This window comes from Electrona antarctica (assembly GCF_951216825.1).
Source record: "Electrona antarctica genome assembly, chromosome: 9".
Classification (NCBI taxonomy): Eukaryota; Metazoa; Chordata; class Actinopteri; order Myctophiformes; family Myctophidae; genus Electrona; species Electrona antarctica.
In genome coordinates this window covers 18,677,627-18,689,050 of record NC_136790.1, presented here as the reverse complement: position 1 = coordinate 18,689,050, position 11,424 = coordinate 18,677,627, and the positions used below count along the sequence as shown (strand labels likewise).

Genomic DNA, 11,424 nt, shown 5'->3' with positions numbered 1-11,424 from the left:
CCACAAGCCCTTATTTTCCCCCCAAATAAGCCCTTGTTTCCCCCCCACACAAGCCCTTATTGGTCCCCCACATAAGCCCTTATTGGCCCCCCACAAGCCCTTATTGGCCCCCACATAAGCTCGTATTGGCCCCCCACACCAAAAATAAATAAAAACAAAATAAAAAATAAAACTTTTTTTAGAGAAAGGGCAGGTGCTCAAGCCCCCTCCCCCTCTCTCTCTAATGGTAAATGGTAAATGGTGCATTTATATAGTGCCTTTATCCAAGGCGCTTTACATAGATTGTGCATTACATTCACCCATTCACACACACGATTGCGGCGGAAGCCATGCAAGGTACCAACCAGCACATCGGGAGCAATTTGGGGTTCAGTGTCTTGCCCAAAGACACTTCGACATGTAGACAGGAGGAGCCGGGAATCGAACCGCCGACCCATGGATCATTGGACGACCTGCTCTACCTCCTGAGCCACAGCCGCCCTCTCTTTCTCTCTCTCTCTCTCGCTCTAATCACTTTCAAACAGGCTTTATAGAGCGTCGCAGTCCCGCCCCCTACCAGGGCCCAGGAAATGATTCTCCGTTCATTTTCAGAAAGTATTTATTTAAAGACGGTTACGCCGCGGACAAAGCCAACTCTTGTCGTGACAAATCATGACAATAAACACAATGTTTTGGGCCAAACAAAGAATTAGAAAGTAGAAAAAAACGGCAGGTTACAACACTTTTTTTGTTGTTTTTCTTCTTTGTAATTGTTTGTTTGGTCCAAAATATTGTGTTTATTGTCATGATTTGTCACGACTGGAGTTGGCTTTGTTCGCGGCGTAACCGTCTTTAAATAAATACTTTTTGAAATGTCTATGGGAAAAATGCATTGGGATTCATTTCCTGGGCCTGGCGTCGTCATGACAGGAGGCGGGACTGCGACGCTCTATAGGCATGACATTAAGTGTTGCCAAAGCTGCTTTAGAAACACTTAAATGTCATGCCAATAAAGCCTGTTGACTTACAAATGTTACATAAACAACAAACAACCTATACTATAGCCTACACAACATCAAACAATGAAATTACATAGGCCTACATAAGGAGATGGTGTGGTGTAAGAACATGGCATATATGTGTTGTGACAGGAATTGGCATATTTTGAGCCCAAACTGCACATTTTGTTCTCGTTCCCTGACTTCCCCCAGAAGGAGTGGTCATTTATCTATTTCTGTCATACTTCGGAATTCTGGGCAATTGACTTTGAATTTTGGACATAATATTTTTTACATTGTGTTAGGAAGTGTAATTCCATCTCTCTCTCTCTCTCTCTCTCTCTCTCTCTCTCGCACGCACGCACGCACGCACGCACGCACGCACGCAAATACAATAGATCCTGATCAGAACGTTACATGGTCCAACCAAATACAACTGCTACTCATGATTAACACACAGAGGAAAAAAGATAGCACATTGATGATGAGTGGGTGACAATGTTATCACACGTAAAGATGAAATTACCAATACCTAGGTTCCATCCTGGAGGCTAATCTTTCCGGTGATAAAATGGCCACCATCGTAATCAAAAAAGTCAACCAAAGAACAAGATTCCTTTACAGGATCTCCTCACTGGTCAACAAAAACACCTTGAAGACCTTAACAGGAGCCCTCGTACAAGGTTTCTTTGACTATGCATGCACCTCCTGGTACCACAGCACCTCAAAGGCCCTTAAAACTAGGCTCCAGACTTCCCAAAACAAACTGGTTAAGCTCCTACTTGGCCTCACCCCCCGAACCCACCTCACCCCTGCCCACTTTGACAGGCTGGAATGGCTTAGGGTCGACGACAGAGTACAGCATCTTGCAATGGGTCTGGTCCACAAGATTCGATACACCACCAAGATACCCATGTACCTGTCTAGATACTTCCTTAATGTTAACGAAGTCCACACCCACAACACCAGAGGGAGTGCAACGAACCATGTACAACCCAGATTCGGCACAAACAAGGGACTAAATTATTTTCGCTCCTATGCCACCAAAATGTGGAACGCCCTACCAACAGTCATTAAGACATGCGAATCCCTTGACTCCTTCAAAACCGCTCTCAAAGGGCACCTACAGATGGCTGCAATTCGAAACTGGCCCCCGTAAAATCTGAATCCCCTTTTTCCCTCACTGTATAAGTTTCTTTTCCCTTTTTACCTCCATTATGATGAATTCCTGTTCTGTTCTTTGTCTATATAGAAGTGTCTATTTGTACGTCTCTAAATGTTTTGATGAATTGAACATGGTGGCCCCTCTTGTAAACAAGTGTAATGCTTAATAGAGCGTCGCAGTCCCGCCTCCTACCCTGGACCAGGAAATGAAACCCAATGCATTATTCTCATAGACATTTCTTAAAGTATTTATTTAAAAACGGTTACGCAGCGGACAAAGCCAACTCGAGTCGTGACAACTCATGACAACACAAACAATATTTTGGACCAAACAAATAATTACAAAGAAGAAAAAAACGGCAGGTTACAACACTTTTTTTGTTGTTTTTCTTCTTTGTAATTATTTGTTTGGTCCAAAATATTGTTTGTGTTGTCATGAGTTGTCACGACTCGAGTTGGCTTTGTCCGCGGCGTAACCGTCTTTAAATAAATACTTTAAGAAATGTCTATGAGAATAATGCATTGGGTTTCATTTCCTGGTCCAGGGTAGGAGGCGGGACTGCGACGCTCTATTGGGTCGTCCACTCACAGTTAACAGCCTTTGTATTGAGTTTGTGCTTGAAATGTACTGTAATTCTGCAAACTGTTAATACATATTTCAATCAATCAATCAAAAACATACTATTACTTGACACTACTAGACAGAATGTTTTTTTTTCTTTAAGCCACCTAAGGATAAATGAAACATCACCTTCTCCAGATAGACAGACATGCCCATATAGAGACAGTATTTAGCCAACATTTTTGCATTTGTCTTTTGCAATCCATCCAATTGCAGACCCCTGAGCACAAGTTTATGGACATGGCCCAGACTTCCAAATACAAGGACAATGAGTTGTCAATCATATCCCAAGGCCAAGGTTCCACCAAAGGCTGATATTAATAATAGGGTACCGAGACGACTCGCCCCTTTTCCAACTCGCCCTCGCGAAAAGTGAAGACGGCTCGCCACAGAATTTCGAAAAGTGAAGACGGCTCGCCACAGAATTTCGAAAAGTGATGACGGCTCGCCCCGAGCCGTGGAGAGCCCGCCCCCATAGTGTGGACAGCTCGCCCCACAGCGTCGATATCTCGCCCCAACGCACGGATATCTCGCCCGTGTTTATTTCATGTTTATTTTACCTTATTTATCATATTAGAACATTGTTTGTCAAAGGAGAACATTTAGAACCAGTTAGAACCCGTTCGTTTGTTGTTGGTCAAATTAAAATTATGCATGGGTAATGAATGGCTTACTCCCCTCCATTGTTCTGGAAATTCCATTCCAAGTACAGTACTTGAAATTATATGCACTCATGTTTACATAAGTACAGTACTTGAAATTATATGCACTCATGTTTACATAATGTTATCCAGTAACATTCGTTTTTGCATGTCATGGTATGGAGTTGCTTATTTCATTGTTTAGCTGGGGACCTGGAGCCTGTGAAATCTTTCACAGACTTACAGTGCCACCCACCAACAGGTGGATTTTTGAAAATGACTCAAATCATGAAGGCAATTTACGTGGAATCTTTCACAGACTTTCATACTAGTCTACTACTACTAGCCATATGCACTCATGTTTATGTTGCATTTCATGGTAGGCCTACCTGCAATTTTGTTGTTGTACTAATATACATAATAATAATAATAACAACATAATAATATAGGCCTACCTGCAATTTTGCATTTATTTCAGCAGGTGGCACTAAAGTTCTTGTTGCTTCCCACTTACATAAAATTTTATTATTTATTTCAACAGGTGGCACTAAAGTTCTTGTTGCTTCCCACTTACATAAAATTGCCTGCCTGTTATTGTATGCTGTGTGTGTGTCAAGTTCTTGTTGCTTCCCACTTACATAAAATTGCCTGCCAGACACCTTTGATACAATTTACAATTTACAATTTAGGCATTTAGCAGACGCTCTTAATCCAGAGCGACTTACATTAAGCAATAACAAAAGCATGGCATACATCACATATATAAAAAGTAGTTATCATGAATCATGCGTAGACTAAGAACGTAACAGTGGAGTATCTATGTAAACTATACATACTATACTATATAATATATTATACATGTGTACTATAAAGTGCTATGACTACATAAAGTGCAATTCTAGAGCTGTCTACGTAACAAGCTATAAGTCTGTTTAAAATACTATCTAAGTCTACATAATGTGCTATCTAAGGGGCTAGGCTAGGGCAAGTGCTACGGGCCATGGTGGAGTCTGAAGAGGTGGGTTTTCAGACTACGGCGGAAGATTGGGAGTGAGGCTGCAGTTCTGACTGATGGGAAGTGCATTCCATAGTTTTGGAGCCAGAAGGGAGAAGAGTTTGGGACGTGTGGAGCGTTGTCCCGGATGATGGGCCATTCTGTAGAACAGGTAGCCTACAGAATGCAAATGCTCCAACCTCAATACAGGTCCATATATTATAGTCCTATAGATTACAGGATTTTAAAACCTTAGACTATGCTGGCCTGCCAGACACCTTTGATGATGGGCCATTCTGTAGAACAGAATCCCAGAATTCCATGCCAGACACCTTTGATGATGGGCCATTCCGTAGAACAGAATTCCATGAATTAAGTCAATGAATCAATGATGGCCTGGAATGTAGCCTACAGAATGCAAATGCTCCAACCTCAATACAGATCCATATAGTCCTATAGATTACAGGATTTTAAAACCTTAGACTACATGACTACATAGCTACATAGTTATGGTTAATGTAGTCATGTGTATGACTAATTGTAAATTAAGTAACCCAGATGTTTATTTATAAATATCAATATAACCGTTCCACAGTTGCTGAGGAGGGCAACTAAAGTGCATGTCCCAGTGCCCACTGTCACTGTCCCAGTGACCACTACGTGACACTGAAGACCATTTCCGTTACCTTTTTGCTGGACTTTGAAACTAACCCTATGGGACACTAGTTTTTGCTGCTAGTATTGAAGTAGTAAGTAGCCTTGCCGAGCCATGAGGCCCATAGGGCAGGAGCCTATCTCCTGTTTCTGTAGCGTGAGGCAGCTTGATGTACAAGTACACCCCCTGGACATGACGCTAGTATGTCGCAGGGACTTACCCCCAATCCAACCCTTGATGCTGAGTGTCAAGCAGGGAGGCACTGGGTCCCATTTTTAGAGTCTTTGGTATGACCCGGCCGGGGATTGAACCCCAACCTCCCAGTCTCAGGGCGGACACTCTAACCACAAGGCCACTGAGCTAGTATTGAAGTAGCATTGTATATATATTTTTGTTCAACTTTTGTTGCTGCTAGTATTGAAGTAGCGTTGTGTATATATATTTTTGTTCAACTTTTTTTCTTCTAGTATTGAAGAAGCGTTGTATATATTTTTTTTGTTCAACTATTTTTTAAAGTGGCATCTGTATATATTATTTCTCTCAAATAAATGGTTACATTCCTACAGTTGATCTGTTGTTGTTGTTCTTGTTGTAGTAACGACCCAGCACACTCAAACAAAAGAGGCTGATGACCCCCCTTGGGCCCCCTCCACTCTCACTATAACTAGACACATACCCCCCCCCCTCTCTCTCTCTCTGTTTAAAAGTACAGGAAAAATCTCAAAGTACATGTACAAATATAGTACAGGTAAAAATCTCTCTCTCTCTGTTTAAAAGTAGGCTACTATTGTGAATCAGTGGACCATGACAGCTTAAACACAACTCTTCTTTACTTTCAAAACTCAGAGTCAATAATAAGGCAAAGCAACATCATCACACATCATGTTGTATGTCAAGACTGAAGTAGTCGATCCCAGATAATCCCCCCAATCATCACAAACAACACAGGAATATGCAAGAGCGCAGCACAATCAAACAGCTGTCAGTGAGACATAACAGCTACATGTAAAAAATCTCTCTCTCTCTTTGTTGGGGCGACTTCTCCGGACTTTTGGGCGAATTCTCCGGACTTTTGGGGGCGAATTCTCTGCGCGTTGGGGCGACCGCTCTTCCCGTTGGGGCGACCGCTCTTCCCGTTGAGGCGACCGATCTTCGCCGCTTTGGGCGAGTTGGAAAAGGGGCGAGCCGTCTCGTATTCAATAATAGTCTACTTGCCAGCCCATAGAGCCCTATTGTGAACCCGGACATGTTGAGTACACCAAGGTTATAGAAATGTTGAGTATGGTGTTAAGAAAAACACTCATTGGGCTAAAACGGCCATAGAATGTGCTGACATCATCACATTTGTGATGACAGCTATGGCCGTTTTTAGCCCAAGGAGTGTTTTTTGTGCAACACTAATGCTTTGAATGGATTCAGCATCATGCAAACCCCCTAGTTTGACACATCACATGCTACATAAAGCATGATGAAATTTAGATCCCCCCCCCCCCCTTAATATGGTCACATATTATGCCAATTATGAAAATTGCTCAACATATGCAAGTTAGCAACCGGCAGTTTGTACATGCTGGGGACCCATACTCAACATTTCTAACATAAAACTTTGGTGTACTCAACATGCCTGGGTTCAAATTCTGGCAAGTGGACTATTACATTTGAATGTAGAACAAGTGTCATATACAAATCAAATGGGCAGCCTATGGGCAGCCTATTTCAAAGATAATTTCATTAATGTGTGTGTGTGTGTGTGTGTGTGTGTGTGTGTGTGTGTGTGTGTGTGTGTGTGTGTGTGTGTGTGTGTGTGTGTGTGTGTGTGTGTGTGTGTGTGTATGACTGTGTGTGTGCGTGCGTGTGTGTGTGCGTGCGTGCGTGCGCCGTGCGCACTGTTTTCCAAGCCAGCCCTGCCAGGCATCCCCAGCTGTTCTCTTGCCTTACGGAGTCTGCGCAATGGGGACTCGCTCGTCAAGCGTAGCGGAGTGAGAGCGACGCTCTGCATTTGGAAGCAGAGGCAGAGCAGAGAGACTAGAGCACAGAGAGAACAGAGAGCAGAGAGAGAACAGAGAGCAGAGAGAGCTGCTGGGCTGGCTGGCCACAACAACAACAACACTTAACCCACGGAGCGAGGACAGAGGATGAACTGAAGCGCTGTTTTCCGCGGGAATAAAAAGGGAACCAGGAGCCTGGCTGGACATCATCATCTGCTGCATCAGCCCAGCCAGGCACGGAGAGCAGGTTTGGGGGGTACGGGGGCGATCTGACGGGACGAGAGGAGGAGAAGCCATGGCGGGTGGCGGAGGAGGAGTGAAGCGGAGGAGGTGGAGGAGGAGGAGTAGCGCGTCGCTCCAGGGCTTCTGCTGGAAAACATGCTCCTTTCACATCTTGTTCTGGGTCGTCTCTGTGTGCGGAGAGGAGAAGACCTTCATTGTAGAGGTAAACACAACGACCAAAGAAAACAAAACAAAACACGTAAAGTGTCTTCTAAACAAAACCAGTGGTGGTTTTGATGGGAAGGATGTTTTCTTTCTTTCTCTTTCTTTCTTTCTTTCTTTCTTTCTCTACTGATGTTTAGATGTAGGCTATTTTCGAAGAGATTTGAAGCAGATTGTTGTTGGAGAATCAACACTGCTGTGTGTGCATGTGCACCAACGCACTCAGGTGGAGCGCGTGTCCGTGCGCTCCGGTCCTCCTCGGGATGTTTCTGTGTGTCTCCGGGACCCTTCTCTCTCTCCCTCTCTGTCTCTGTCTCTCTCTCTCTCATCCCGCACACACATGGACTCCTGAGCAGGCTGCCGTGAAAGCGATACCCATGAAGGAACAGAACAGTGATCCATAATGTATGAGTCTGTGAGATGAATAAATTAAGGCACATGCATGAACGCGTCAGTCAGTGCACTGGCGTTTTATTTTAGATATTTTGTACAGGCTATATTAGCCTAATCTTTGTTTTCAAAGAAACACGCGCACCATGATGTAGCTATGCGTAAATAGCTATATATATATATATATATATATATATATATATATATATATATATATATATAATGGAGCCCGGCCGGCCATGTCCGGATAATTTATTGTTTACGCACAGAGGTGCCAATAATGGCTCGTTGCTTTTTGAGTTTTATATTGAACAGCTGGTCCGGCCCGCCACGTACTGGCCACAGCCCCGCAGCAATTAAGGCAAGGGCTGTGATTATGAATGACAATAATTGCTTCTATAGGGTGATTGGTCTTTTTCGCTGAGGGGAAAGAGAGGGAGATTCATCAATTTGCACACATAATAGTCCGAGTGTATAGGCTACTACATCTCCGTTTGTGAGTTGACAGTATCTGTCACAACCGTATTGTACTGTACCTATATATCTACCGGCTTAATTGGTTTGTAGAGCCGGTTCGAAGCTCTGAGGCTGTGATGTTAGTTTAACACAGTTCTCGGTATAGGCTACATGGGACCAAATGGACATGCGGCTCCATTGCACCGACGATTTTTACTGTGTAGCCTATATCGGGCTATGTCTCTCCTCGGGTTTAGCCTAAATTGAGCTTTATAGCTCTATTTCTATTTCTCGGATCTGGTGGATCCAAGAAATGTCGCCACGTTCCATGTGCGCATTTGGATGAATTGTGATGGATTGGGGACTGGGGTATAGTCCAAAAACAGCTGCCCGTTTAGCAACAATGGTAATGCATTTAGTCAATAATAAGCAAGCAGTCATATCATCATCACCAGCGTGCCAAATTAATAAGCGAACCTGAATTACCATGCCCCCCCCCCCCACACACACACACACACCTCCATCCACCACGCGCTCTCAGTCTTCACGGATGCTGAACAAAGCATCCCCAAGATTTTCTCCATCTTCCATCCCTGACTCCAAATATAGCCTTCCTCCATAATTTATCGAAATGGCAGGTTGGCTGAGAGGAAATAAAGGAGAGGAAAGAGAAGGCAGGCAGTAGCCTAGCCTAGTCTATCTATCCTACATGGAGATTTATTTTTTGCCATTGTATTTTTTTCCCCTATTCGTGTACATTATGATCAGCAGTCTTTGTTCACGTGTATTGATATACTGTATACAGTAGCTGGTGGTTGCCATTACACAAAGAAAGATGCATAAAGTTGTTAGTAGGTAATTGTTTGGTTCACTATCATGTGGTCTATACGCTACTACTACTACTACTGTGGATTCTCCCCTTGTTATTTTTGTTTGTCTGAGCCAGGGACCTTCGTTTGGCCGCACATTGCATGTCGCACCGACATGTGCTTATCCCCACTATAGCCTGTTTGTTTGCCAAGGTCTGAGGCATGTTCATGTTGTAGGCTACCTTTGTCCTGGCTGCTCGATGCGTGGCACATGCACTCAGACAAAGGCGATGCAATGCCCCTGGCAGTGCTGAACACGTCTATACATACATTACAGTATAGTAAAGCCACATGGATGTGCCACAGTGGCTTTACAGAGGATGGGATGTTATTGTTCCTATAAGCTCCTTTTATTGCTGTCAAGTCATAATCTGCATGTAGTATGTACTGTATGTATGTATGTATGTACTATGTATGTATGTGTGTGGGTTTTTTCTCTCTCTCCTCCATGATTCAGATGGTATAAACACAACAGATAACACAGCAGCAAAAGATGTACCAATTTCCTTACCTGCCTTAGACACACTGCCATTTCTTTACAGAGTAAAAAACACATGTAACATTAAATTGTCATAATTTACGTTATGTCACATTGGGTGAAATCGAGCACACATCAGCCGTCGTCGTTGATTTCTGCTAATCCGTCACGGTGACATAAGTGATACTATAATGTGCCATGTTTTCCATGAATGGGTTTCCCGTGAATTCTCGACCAGCCAAACAGAAGATGCATGCCTGGTTGGTGTTGCGTTTTCACACTTCTTTGTGAGCGAGCAGTGCACATGTGCACACAGCGGCTGTAAACAGCCTGGCTGTAACTGCATCCTTTGTGCTTAACCCATTGAGACCTGGAACGCATCCATGTCACGTTAGCGTTTAACCACATTAACCATTAACCCATTTTGGGGCGGGAACCCCTTTTGGTGTTTTAAACATTATGTTATAATTTAGCTATTGAAAAATAGCAGATCTACAAGCTCATAGCGCGCCACCGAGTGGCGCGCTATGAACTTGTAGGTCTGCTATTTTTGAAAAATCGTTAAAATGTGCCTCAAATCTTTCCGAAAATTGTCATGATTTAGAAAACTTTTTTTTTTAAATTTCGACGTCAGGCCTGAATGGGTTAAGCAACAGTAACCCGTGTTTTTCTTTTTCAGTGATGTCATGAAAGTTTGTCAGAGGTGCGATGGAGGCACACATTTCGATCGGGGCAAACACAAAGGGCTGATCGTTCTTTGTGTCAAAACTAGGTGGTTCTCGTACATACAAAAGGCAAAGAGCAAGAGCAATTTGAAGGCTTCTTCTTTTGTTCAAAGAAATGATCATCACATTGCAATCCGCATGTTCTGTGTTTTGTTTTTCAAATGTGTTTGGCGGAGGCAATTGTTCTGCTCGTCATGTTAACAAAGCACCCAGCAGTTAGTAGTGCCTATTACTGGAAATGGTGGTGTACAAGTATACGCTAGTGTGTGTGTGTGTGTGTGTGTGTGTGTGTGTGTGTGTGTGTGTGTGTGTGTGTGTGTGTGTGTGTGTGTGTGTGTGTGTGTGTGTGTGTGTGCGTGTGCGTGTGTGTGAGTGGAGATGTGGATTACAGGTTATTTTGAAGTAATCACTGCCATCCTCTCTTTTCAGTTACATAATTGAGCCTCCACGGGGCAACCAAATGTTCACGTACCCTGCACAGCGTGCATTTGTTTCCTGTTCTAATATGGGGCTGAGGTTGTGTGGTACAATTCACATTTATGCATTTAGCAGACGCTCTTTCGCAATCCAGAGCGATTTAGCGACAGTAAAAGCAAGGAAAACACAAGGTAATACATCAAATGCATTGTACAGTATGTTTGTGTGCCTGCCTGTGCATGTGTGTGCATGTTTGTGTGTTTGTGTGTTTCCCTAATGTGCACACACCAGTATCGTTGTAGTTACTCCGTGATAAGATAGCTGACCTAATAGCGCCGTTGCATGCTGCGGTCTGTCCTTTGTGTCTGCCTCTCCTCCTGATGCGGTGGTTGTTAGTGTGACCACACCGCATGCTTCAATCCACTGTTTTCACATCGCTGCTGTCGGGCAGAAACCTCCTATCTCCGTATTTTAACTTGTTGTGCTTTTTCTTTTGTAAATGATCGCCCTATACGTGATCATACTACGGTGTCACGCAAAAGCATCAAAAGTAGCAAGCTCGAAGCATGGCGTGAAGCGATGTCGATTGATCTCCTACTTTAGC

At 43.5% G+C, this 11,424-nt stretch overlaps 1 protein-coding gene across 1 annotated transcript in view; it reads left to right on the top strand.

The window, feature by feature from the left end:
* Window positions 1-7,381: 7,381 nt before the first annotated feature.
* Window positions 7,382-11,424, top strand: part of mmp24 (matrix metallopeptidase 24) — a gene marked incomplete at its 3' end in the record, with an annotated part of 130,622 nt that continues 126,579 nt past the window's right edge. The window contains exon 1 of the mRNA XM_079511358.1: window positions 7,382-7,486. The remainder of the gene's footprint in view (window positions 7,487-11,424) is intronic.